The sequence below is a fragment of the Engystomops pustulosus genome, chromosome 3 (assembly GCF_040894005.1).
Source record: "Engystomops pustulosus chromosome 3, aEngPut4.maternal, whole genome shotgun sequence".
In the NCBI taxonomy this organism is placed as follows: Eukaryota; Metazoa; Chordata; class Amphibia; order Anura; family Leptodactylidae; genus Engystomops; species Engystomops pustulosus.
The window spans coordinates 79,249,175-79,261,683 of NC_092413.1; the positions used below are offsets into that span (position 1 = coordinate 79,249,175).

General features: G+C 41.2%; 1 protein-coding gene across 1 annotated transcript in view; it reads right to left on the reverse strand.

Moving 5' to 3' along the window:
- Window positions 1–11,341, reverse strand: part of CNST (consortin, connexin sorting protein) — a 64,149-nt gene extending 52,808 nt beyond the window's left edge. Inside the window, exon 1 of the mRNA XM_072141187.1 lies at window positions 11,141–11,341. The gene's annotated coding sequence lies outside the window, so the exon portion shown is untranslated. The remainder of the gene's footprint in view (window positions 1–11,140) is intronic.
- Between the last annotated feature and the right edge of the window lie 1,168 nt (window positions 11,342–12,509).

Genomic DNA, 12,509 nt, shown 5'->3' on the forward strand with positions numbered 1-12,509 from the left:
ATGGAAAAGCACATGTACTCTGGACGAGGCACTCCCCCATGCAAGAGCGTCTGGTTTGTAAACGCAGCACTTGCGGCATGTGTGACTGCACCCTTAGGGATAAGGGCAATGCTTTTTATTCATAGCTTTTATAGTGGTGGGTTACTTTAATCTCTCTTTAACGTATATCAGAAGACATGCAGTGGTGACTACTGCTCAGACATAGGGAAAAAAGAACACCAGCTGAAACCTATAGGCACATTTAAAGGGTTAAATGAAAAATGATGTGAGCACGTCCATACTCATATATACCTCTAGTGCGTAAAAGGGGATTGAAGATAAGTACACACCTATGTTGAGTTTCGGTTTTGGAAGAGAATATGGAAGAAAAAAAATGGAACCCAGATACTGATGGTAGAAGGAAGCCTGTCCATTTCCAGCAGTTTCCATAGACCTGCATGCACAAATGTGTCATATTTTCAATGATAAATAATGGAAGCATGACTAAAGGGAGCCTTAGGCCCTTATCACATGGATGTTGTGGGGAAGCATATTTGGCTGCAAATCTGCAGCCGGATATACATCCCCATAGACGCCTATGGTGCTTGGGCCGCGTTGTGTACACATTGCCACCGTACCAAACCATACAAGAAAAGAAGACAGTGCATAATCTTTCCTTTCCAGTGTTTATGGTCGGGTGCCATTCCTTGCTATGGAGAGGGGTTGAGCAGCCCTCATTGCTACACCTTTCCAGTGTGCGGTGGTATGTCCAGCCAAACATACTTCCATGTGAAAGAGGCCTTACTTGTATGTTGGTCTGTGGGAAGTGATGGTGTTGCCTCACACACATGCATGCAAGTAAGGCCTCTATCACATGGACGTATGTTCGGCCGTCCTTCCCGCCACAGGAGGGCTTCTGTTTACCATCAGTATTCAGTTATTCTCTCCTATAACAGAAGTGCATGATAAAAAAGTGTGATCTGGGTTAAACTTTGTCTTCTATCCTAGAGTGAAGATAGGGCTTTACTAGTTATCTAAATAGTCAACAGCTTTTACTTCGCATTTATATCTATTTTCCTCCAAAAAGGTAGTTTACTTATCAACTGTTTATATAGACACCTACCAAATTACACAGTAAGTCCAAGCCCTGACAACTATTCATAGTGCTTGAGGCGAGGGTGCTCCTACAGCTGAATGGAAAAACGTAATCACGTCAGCAAAAATAAAAAAAAGGCAACGATTTAGCTCAAGTTACGTAAATCCAGCAATATATATAGTGAACGGGATCCTTCTGTAGACTTGTAGTAGTAAACAGTCAAATACAGGCAGAAGTAAAAGCTCAAACTTGTCCAGGGTTGATTTAAGGCCTTAAGGCTACATTCACACAACCGTTGGGGGGCGTTTATACACTCCGTACCCGTTTTAGCCATTCATTACAATGTGCGATTTGCACATTTTAATGAATGAGGAGGAAAATCCCCATATATTGCCATACTGTAGCATGGCAGTACAGTATATGATAGTATCAGACAACCAAGGGTTAAAGTACCCGAGGGAGTCTGAAAAATAGTAAAAGTAAAAATTAAAAAAAAGTTAAAAAAATTATAATTAAAAAAACCCTAAAATTTCAAATCACCCCCCTTTCCCTACAACTCATATTAATATATAAATAAACTGTAAAAATCATAAACACATTAGGTATCGCTGCGTCTGAAAATGCCACACAATATTGCGTTTAACCCAGTAACAGAAAATAGCGCCCAAAATTCGAAAATGGCATTTTTTCCATTTTGAAAACTATAGAAAAGTTCAATTAAAAAATGATCAAAAGGTCGTACAGTCCTAAAAATGGTAGCATTGGAAACATCATGAAAAGTGGCACAAAGTGACACCACCCACGGCTCAGTACACTGAAGTATGAAAAAGTTATTAGTGCCAGAGGATGGCAAAAAAAAAAAAAAAAATTGTACAGGTGGTTTTTAATTAATTTTTGTAATTGTATGAAAACATTATAAAACCTTCACAAATTTGGCATCCCTGTGATCATACCGACACAAAGAATAAAGTAGACATGTCATTTGGGGCACAACAGTGAAAGCCATAAAATACAAGCCCACAAGAAAACGGCACAAATGCATCTGGAGCCCCCTGCACTGCTCCAACAGAGTGCACCAACCTTTTTTTGGTGCACCTTAAACATGGGGCATGTGCCACACTTCTGACACATATATGGCCCGTCCTCTTCTTAAATACAAATATAAAAGAATGTGCAAAGTCTGTGAGAAAACTGGCAGTAAATGTGCCTCATTATGATCCCTCTAGTGCTGTGTGAGATGCTGTGAGCTGACAATGTGGTTACAGTTTCAGAGTCCAGGTTTATATACACTTTCATTTAGCTTTTGGACATTCTACTAGCATCCGACACATAGGGGCACATTTACCTACAGTGTCGCTGGAGTTCACCGAAAGTGCATTGTCTGCCGATAATTCACTAAGATTGTGCGCGCGACATCATGTATGTGTTGCTTTCCCGCTCAGATCCGACAGAGTTCACCATCTTTTTAGTGGTGCATCTAAACCCTTGGGCTTGCGACACAATTTGAAAGTCAGAATCAGTCGGACGGCACGCCCCCTAATTTGTGTCGTATGGAAGCCAGTGCAGCTGCGCCACTAAAAGGGTTGCATGTGTCACAATCCCAGCAAACACACTTCTTAAATACCTGTGCAAGCAGTGAAATCCCTAAAAAAGGTGAAGAGTCCAACAAAAGTGAGCAGCACGACTCTTAGTAAATCAGCCCCATAGAAAGAGAGATGAGACAGATCAGAGATTATGAGATCCATGAGACGCATATTACACATGACATGCTCGGCTCTGCTATAACTTCCAGCTCTGCTCTATGCCTACCTCCCCCTCCCCTGGATAAAGATATTATCTGTCTGTAGTTGTAGCACGATGTGCTGCTTGCCGGCTGGAAGTCTCTGTGTGAGAGCTCGTCTTGGAATGCAAGAGTGGAGGCTGGAGTGCAAAGAGCAGAGAGAAGCTCAGCTCAGTGTAGCATCTGACAGGAAACCAATGTCTTTCCGACCCTAAAATCAGAAGATTCAGGGTTGGGTACAAAGGTAACCTAATTGTGTACACCAGGACCAATATAGACAAGTTGGAATTATATCTGAGAAATGCTGTATTTTTGTTAATAACATAGAATTAGAGAATGTGTTATTTTGTTATCCCTGAGTTTATTTAAGAATCTTGTCTCCGGGTGAATACCCCTTTAAGTTGAATGCAAATAACAGGACAATATGAACCTGGGTAATATTCACACATCCATTTGTTAGACAAATACATAAGTCTCCACTCAAATGATCATTTCACTAAAAAAACATGAACTGCACTTGACTTAGTACAAAACTGAATAGCCTACAAACACCTAAGGAGAAAAAATATGTCATATTACAAGATAACTGCAGAGCCAACCACAAAACACAAGTATATAAGCCTTATAAGTTGTAATAAACCCCCCCACCCCCCAATAATTGCAATGGACGTATGCACATTTTTCAGGGATCCAGTCCTATCCCTGCCCATGTGTGGGTTCAAGCTTCCCATAGAAGTTTATGGAAATGTGAAAAATACACACATTTTATAGGTACCACAATCCATCTGACCCATTAAAATGGGGTGGGACAAAATAAAGATATCATTTGCCAGCCTTCCGTTTTATTTTATTAGCAGATCTGCAAAAATGGAGGACATAAGGATGGAGAATATATTACACATAGACATTGTCTTTCTATAAAACTACTACATCTTACAGTTTCTTGTCAGCAGTGCAAGCTAAGGGTTTGAAATGCAATAAAGTTTTAAAAATAATAATTTGTTTTGCAACATGTGATAACTATATTACTTCACCAAAAAGGTCTGTAACAAAGGCAAGTTGGAAATTCTGAACCTGATCTGCAGTTTTATGAAAGGATCCGGCTATAGCTTATGCGCAGTAACAAGACTGATAGTAAATCGTATAAGTAATCCTAGAAAAGTCACATAATAATTATGTGAGGTGTTGCTCTCCAAGAAAGGAAAGAAAGAAACCAGATGCAGCTCCTGGAATAGAAACATAATAAGCTTCCTCACTGGTAGACGGATCATATGTGCAAAGGATACGCTTCACCAGCTTCAAGGGACTATAGTTACACAACAAGAAAAAAGTGGCCTCAACACAAGTGGGCAGACCTGCAGTATGATCTGATATCCCTCATAAATTCAGCGGTATGACTGCCATTCTGTGACATAAGATTCAGCTTTAAGAAGTAGACATGATAAATGCATGTCTGACTGGTTGCTAAGTATGCGCTGCCTAACAACCTGGCCAAAAAGGCTACAGCTGTTAAAAGAGGAATCCATAGAAACCAGTCCCCAAACACCACTGTCCACCCACCAGATGGATAACTCATCATCTGACAGGTTTATTGTACATTGTGCATTAGGTGGAGATGACTGTCTCCATCTTGGTCAGCCACTGCTCTTATCCACCCAGTATAGGTTTTAGAAGGAAAGCTACTACTTGGGTAGCAAGCATTTTAACAAAAGCCACTTACAATTAGGCGCTGTTGTTCTGATAAGGCGTCATATTTTGATGAGCTCCAAAACCTTTTACATTTGACCAAAAACATCTTTTAAATCAGTGTCTGGTGTTCTAGTAATCTCCTCTGCGCTATGGCCATTGATAATTATGCACGTCTCCTGCCTGCTCTCGGCTACATCCCCCTCCCTCTCATTTCCCTTCTCCGAGCGCCAGGGATGGAGTTCTATGTCGAACTGTATTTAGTGTAGTTGAGGAGCAGTCGGCTGCCTTATACAGAGCTCGAATGCGTAGGCGTGAGAACTCCCGTGAGTGGGGTGAGTACAGGCATGGGGCGTGCATAATTAATATTGGCCAGAGCTCCGAGGAGATTTCAGGATGTATCCCAGAGCGCCAGATTTAAAAGAGGTTTTTGGCAAAAGTAAAAGGTTTTGGAGCTCATCAAGATATGATACCTTATCAGCACAACAGCACTAAAAACAGTAAGTGGCTTTGGTTAAAATGCTTGATATTTGTACATTTATAATTTGCTGAAAGTTTTGTAATCTATAGGTCTCCATTATACTAGGCATCATTGTGCTAGATGCTTATGAGATCACTACAGATCTCTTAAGTAAACAAGCTGTCATCTCTTTCATCCAAAATACAATGAATTTATTTGGCCAAAACGCACACAGGCATTTCCAAAATAGCGTCAGGTTCAGAACGGCTGTTGCTAAGCACTCTGGGCAAGCAACCAGATATGTCCCTCAAGTGCCAGCTTAGAGGCTATTAAGAATTGCGGCCCCAACATTTAAAGCGATTTATTCAAAGTATTAGAAATATCAATTTTCTCAAAATCTTGCCCAAATGAAACATATTATATGTGTAAAATCTCAAATTTGGGGAACAATCGGCTAAATCTGAAAGGAATAGAACAAGATCATTAAAAGCATTCAGCTAACACTACATAAAATGTAAATCAACCGGCACAGTCCCCTGGAAATAAAAGGCTGCGCTAGTTAATGCATCTGTAAATAATTCAGTCCCACTTACCACGACTAAAACACTAGCACAGAAGAAAGGAAAGTTAAAGGATGGCTACATTTCATCATGTTACTATTTGATAAGTAAGGTCCAATTCAGACAGCAGTCCCCAGTTTGGTCTGCATGATGGCCGTATTCATAGGACTGACCACAGCTCGGCTGAAGAAGGTCGGGGACCACTGATCTAAGGGTTGCTGCAAAGAGATGACTGGATGACCGACAAAGGAAGTTCTAGATTTAAAACATATGCAGTGCCAATATGAGCGGTCACTAGTGCCTAGGCCAGTGATGGCGAACCTATGGCACTGGTGCCAGAGGTGGCACTCAGAGCCCTTTCTGTGGGCACTCAGGCTATCAGCCCAGGACAGAGTTCATGAAACAGGAACAAATCCATTAAATCTTCCTGCAGTCCTAGGCAACTTACGAGATGCTGCGCTCAGCAATATTTTACAGCAACACTTCATTGACTGTTTGGAACTGCTTGAAAAGTGAGAAAGTGTTGAATCTGCATTGTCTTTGGAGGTCCTCATTCTGGACCCACCATTTTTCCTAAACAGAGAGACCCTGAAGAGAAGCTACAATGATAGTCTGAATTTGCACACCTTGTTTAAACAGTATTTGTGGCCTCAGGCGGCCGATACAATTAAAGAAGTGGAAGAACAGGTAACTGCATAAAAATGGCACATTGGCACATCAGGGTAAATAAGTGGATTTTGGTTGTAGTTTGGGCACTCGGTCCTTAAAAGGTTCGCCATCACTGGCCTAGGCCATAAGAACCTGGAAAGTGCTGCCTTCCTGTGGATTTGTCCATAGATTTAGCTATACAAGTCTCTTTAAGCTTTGCTATGTTACTTAGTTACTACACCATAAATGTCTTATTTATCTCTGGTACCCTCAGAGTACGTTCACATGTTGCATTTACATTACCAACACATTTACACCGTATAAACAAACACTTGAACACTGCACCTTTGTAAACCTCGTGTTTACACATTTGTAACATTTACAAAGTGTAGACACAATTGGATTGTGTTTCCAGTGCATTACAAACCCAGCATGTGAACGCACCCTCACCCATGAAGAGAACAAGGGTCTCCTGTTGCATCTCCAGTAGTAAATACGCTGAGCTCAGTATATACGTATAAAACTACCCCATTTTACACATCTATTGTGGGAATATGTGAATTGTAGCTAGGAAAAAATCCCAACTAAGACCACCTACACATTAATGGTTCTATTGCCTGTTTTGGAGGACAGTGTCAACAGTATCTCTCCTGCGTCTGTGCAGCTTGGCCACAAAGTAGGTCTATGTGTATACCTTGTGTCATCCGTTTTTGTGTACTGCATAAAAAAAAAAAAAAAAAAAAGAGCAACCCACCCCAAAAACAAATGACACATTGTGCTCCCAAACTCAGGTGTGTTTAGACCTGGATACTTGCATACAGGAAATAGAAACATGTGCTTTACCAATTAATAAGGCAAAATAGGTTGCTAAATGCAATAATTCTGGGAATATTTATCATACACTATCGCATGGTGCACCAATGTATGGGGTTCTTCCTGCCCGCCAGATCAGGAGAATATGCCATAAAATTGCGCTTTTGCAGGCGACCAGGCGCAGGTTACAGCTAGTTCTTACCCGACCTGATCAACCCCATCATCCAATAAGGGAAAATAATCACCAGACGCAGTAAATATTTCAGGGCTTGCATGCCAAAAACAAACATACAAAACATACATTGAAAACCGAGTAGATAATATAAATGGTAGACTGGATTTACATATTGGAAACAAACTGGTGCCTGTCATACAATACGTCAGGCTCCTTGGTTTCACATACTGTATATGTACTGTATAGAGGGCAAGTTTAGACAGCTGCATGTGTATGTTCCCTAGAGGATATTTGGATCTTTTTTTAACACCTGTTCTTTCTACATCCCCCAAGAGAGACGTTGCCAGCATTTTAGTAAGTATGACTGCTAAAGCCAGAGACTACTGCCATAATGTAGATACAGTCTTTCTTCTTTTGCAACTTTTGTGCATTGTATTGTGTTGTGTTTCTCATTTCTGAACAAGCACTTTCATTAATACAGAAAGCAACTTGTAGAGTTGATCAGACATGTATTGCCAGATTGGCCAAACAATGAACGAATGCAAATGAACACCCCTAGTTACTTTCCATGGCCATGATTGGTCACGGGTACTCCCCTTGGCCAATATTAGCCGTGGCTAATGCCCCATTCATTTGCCGGATTGGCTGTTCAGACGCCAATATGTACAGGTAGGGTGGCCGAAGCTGAACCCATACGTGGACATTATGTCTGCTCTTCATTTGCTATTGGGCAAATGGAAAAACCTTGCAGACTGTAGCCAGCCATGAGAACGGATCAATGATACACAGCTTTACAAATAACAACTATAACATTTTGTTACATAAAACACACAAAGATGTGAAGACTAAAAATAACCAATTAGCTGGGCTTGTAAATAAGAAGGAACAATTAACATACCTAAGTGGATGATGACAGTGAGTGGTAATAAGGCAGACAAATGGAGCACACTGTCACACCTACATCATGTTTGTTAAAGTTGGCCTGTCACCTCTACAAAGATTTAGTCATTGCATTGTGCAATGTGACTAAGTACATAGTTTAAGCTTGCGTTCACACGTGGCATTTACATTTTCTTTTGAAACACAATACAACAACTGAGGAGATTTGGCTAATTATATTGCTGTTAACATTTGTGTTTACAAAATTTAATCTTAACTAAGTGTGTTAACATTGGATTAACATTGTGCTAACATTGTGTTCCAGGGAAACGCATTGAGATTGATAAGCCGATCTAGAGAAACGCATGTGTGTTTGGGCCGAGGACCACCCCTGTGCGCTAGCTCCGCGTTATGAACGGACTCCTAGCGGTATGCGTGACCACGGCCTTAAACATGACTCGTTTAGTGAAACAGACAACTTCAATATGCAAGCGATGAGTCTGGATTCCTAATCCAAGTGAATGTGCATTGAACCACTGAAATTGAGGACAGTAAATCTTGCATCTGAAGAGAAGCAAGATCTACTGTACTCCGCTTTACTATCAATCCTGTTGGAATGTGGAACTCAGCAGTAGCTGCTCCCCTACAATAGCATGTGAAATTTTCATTGTTGCCCAATTTATTTTGCAGCTATATATTAAAACAGATTACCTACATATGAGCTCGGCGTGCTCGCATACGCGTTTCCAGTGAAACGCACGTGATCAGTAACCAGCACCCGGCGTCTTCCAATTGACTAATACAAGACACCGGGTGCTGTTTATCGATCGCATGCGTTTTACTCCAGCGATGGAGGAGGCAAGTACACATTTATTTATTTTTCTTAAATAGCCCAGCCGTAAATTATTTCTTAAACTCAGATAACCCCTTTAACAATGAACATATAATATGAACTATAGTAGTATAGATTCTGTTCTTTAACTAGTCCAATTACATGAAATCATATGCAGGAATGCATCACAAAACTGTCATCCAGTTAAGAAAATAAATACACCAAGAGAATGAAAAACATAATGGTAGAGTAGAGCCGTCATCAGGCGGGTTCACCATGTACTACCAGAATCATTTGCATGCCATTAAAATCTCAATAATGGGTGTGTTTCCTTACAGTCAACCTAGTAACTACCAGAAATATGACACAGCATTTCCTGCTGTTACATAGAAGAGTAGATTGTGGTCATCCCAAATCACAGACTGGGAATAAGAGGGGATTTAGTTCAAAATTAGTAGCCTTTACTCAAAATATGTAAAGTATACAGTACATATTCCCTAATTTTCTACTATGTACTCTTGTGTTCTGAAATTTAGGCCTTCTGCACACAAAGGTTTTTTTCCTACAGGCACTGGAGGAGTAGATGGGCACATGGCAAGAACGTACTTCCTAAAGCCAAGAGAACTCTGGTTAGCAGTTTTCTCCACAAAACTATGACTGCTCCGACCTAACCGTGTTTTGCCAGGATACCATCATAACCAAGCATTATAAACCATGGGGGAGAGTAATCACTGCTTCTACCCCAGTTTTCTGGAAAAGAAGCAGTGGAACAATAGCAAACTTGTGCAGTACATGTGGGTGTGAAGGGGGCGTAGCGTTTGGTGGAGGGCTCTGTGCCTGCGCTCTTTTGCAAAAGCTGGTTTTTACGCAAAACTACACCATGTCCAACTTGGCGTAGTTTTTTTTGGCGTGCTAGTTACATCAAGAGGCCTAAGCTTCTTGATATATCCGGTGGTACGAGAGGGAAGTGGCCCCTGCGTCGGCGTATGATAAATTTCCCCCTGTCTCTGGTTTATGATGGCCTACAATGGTAATTATCCACAAATGTGTCACTAAGTCAGAAGATTGTAAGCTCTTATGAGCAGGGAGCTCATTCTTATTGTTTCATCTGACCATAGAAAGACAAAATAATGTCTCATTTTGTCTTTACATGAACGCCATGATCTGTAAAGCGGTGTGAAATATGATGGCGCTATTTAAAAATTTCTTATTAATAAATGGGCTTCACTACCAGTAGCTGACAGAATGGAGATATAGCAGCAATTATAAAGGAGCAGCAGAACTGTCATATTTTTGCATCTTTAATGTGCCACAGCTGATGCAACATGTAAACTGTACCCATATCTTTCCTAATATACAATAACAATTGGAGGAAACAGTAAAAAAAACAAAAACTAACTGAGAATGCTGAAAAAAATTGTCATATGAACAGGTAACAGCAAGCACAATACCAATGCATATATAGATTTCCCTGTCAGCACATGCATATAGAAGCTTATGCAGTTCATTTTGAGGAACAGCAAAAATGGAAAAACTAAATACTGACCCTACCATATAAATAAAGCAATTATTAATTAATTACCACTTCAGCTTAAGATAAGGTAGTACCAGTAAACATGGAAGATGGCCTCTGTAATGGACCTATCCGCCCGTTTCAGGTCTGGGGTCATCACTGACTTCATCTCTTAGAACATAGATCACAGGAACAGCCCACTGATTTGATGGGTGCTGTCTATGGGGGAAATTTCCGGGTTATTTACAGTAACCATTAAATAGAAGGGTGGGATGGGGGTTGTTCACTATTTTAAATAAAATTTGGTTGATTCAGAAGGACATCCTTCAAGTAGATAAACTATTAACCTTTTAAATTACACCAATATGCATTTTTTATGAAGACCATGAGTGGGGCTTATTCTGCACTGCCCTAGAGGTGAATGTATAATAAATGCCCCTTATGCTCGTCTTAAGGAAAGAACTGCCAGACAATGTAGGAAAAGAAACATTCAAATAAATAAATAAAAAATATAACAATACAAGGCCAAGATTTTATGACATAAAAGAGACAAAAAAGGGATTCCTGAGGATTTGCTGACGCATTTTCCATACATGATCCTACAGGGATCTCTCCCATTCGCTTATCCTGATGGCCCCACTATACATGACAGGTGAGCCGCTGCCCTGATGGAGCATCCTCCTCACCACCACCCCGCACACATCACATCATTCACCTACCGCCTTTAACCCCTTAGCTGCCCCTCATCTCCGATCTCATTCGGAAGTCTTCCTCTCCGGGTTTTCCGCTAGCCCAGTGTCAACTAGCAACCGAGATAACAGAGCACAAGCCACCGAGGCATCACGTGACACACCCGGGCCCACGTCACCCCAAGCCGGGGCATGAGCTGAGGCTTCAGGGAGGAGCCTAGAGCGGCCGCATTGCATGCTGGGCCATTACAGCTGGAACGCACACGCACTGCGAATGGAGGACACGTGACGCTCAGAGAGGAGATGACGCTGAAAATATTCGGCCAGCTTGTCACTCCTAATAGTAATAATAATAATAGATTTTTAGTATCATCACCAGTCATGGGAAAAACTTACCTGAATAATAGAGAAATGTTGGACTGGCCAGTTCAGGCCACTGATCTTCTCTCAAAGGGTGATTAATGCAACCCAAAAACGGATGGGAAAAGGATGGATTGTTATGTACAGAGGTTACAGCACAGGCCCCTGATCTTATAAGTGGTGTCCACATTGTCCTTCAGCGTGCGTGTCTGTGTGTGTGTGTTTGTCTGTGTGTGTGTGTGTCCCACTTTGATAAAAACTGTAGTGGTGGTCTGGGGGGGAGACTGTTAAAAAAATTAATATGTACTTGCTGTTAGGGATTTTTATGCAGGGCCCCAACAGCCCTCTTGACTTTTGTAAGGTGAGTCCTAATTAACCCTTTCATGATTGAACATAGAGACCAAGACATGTCAATCTCTTAGTCAAGATCTTCTCCCGTTTAATAATCAAAATGCATAATATATATCAGACAGAAAAGTCATCAAAGGGGTGTGAATAGTATACAGCAAAGCTATTGGACATCAGCATATTTTGGGAAAAAAGTTAATTAATTGTGTTCAGTTCTCAGAGACCTTGTACACAGATATTGTTTATACTAATTTCCTCTGCCAGAAGGTGATAAGTGGCTCCAGAATCCTAATATTATGCAGCTTCGAGGACAGACTGGCTTCTCATTACATGTCAAAGGGTATTAGCTAACAGGCGAGCAAACATGTTACATAAAATGAAGTTTGAATCATGATATTAACTTGACAATGGTCAGGGAACATGGCCGCTGTATCTAAGATGGCGGACAGTAGTCAAGATGGCGTCCGAAACCAGTGCGACCTCCTTAACAATTCCCCCTTTGAGCTTTGCTGGCCTGTAACTCCATCCTGAGCGACCTCCTCAAGCTCCAGGTACATACAGGTAGGCTAAGCCCGTACCTGCTGGACTTGTTACCTCTTCACCAGATCCCCTGTAGGCTGGTCACTCAGGGGTTACAGGACTGCACACTCACATCACATCACATCACTGAGTCCCCATAGTTCATAGGTTT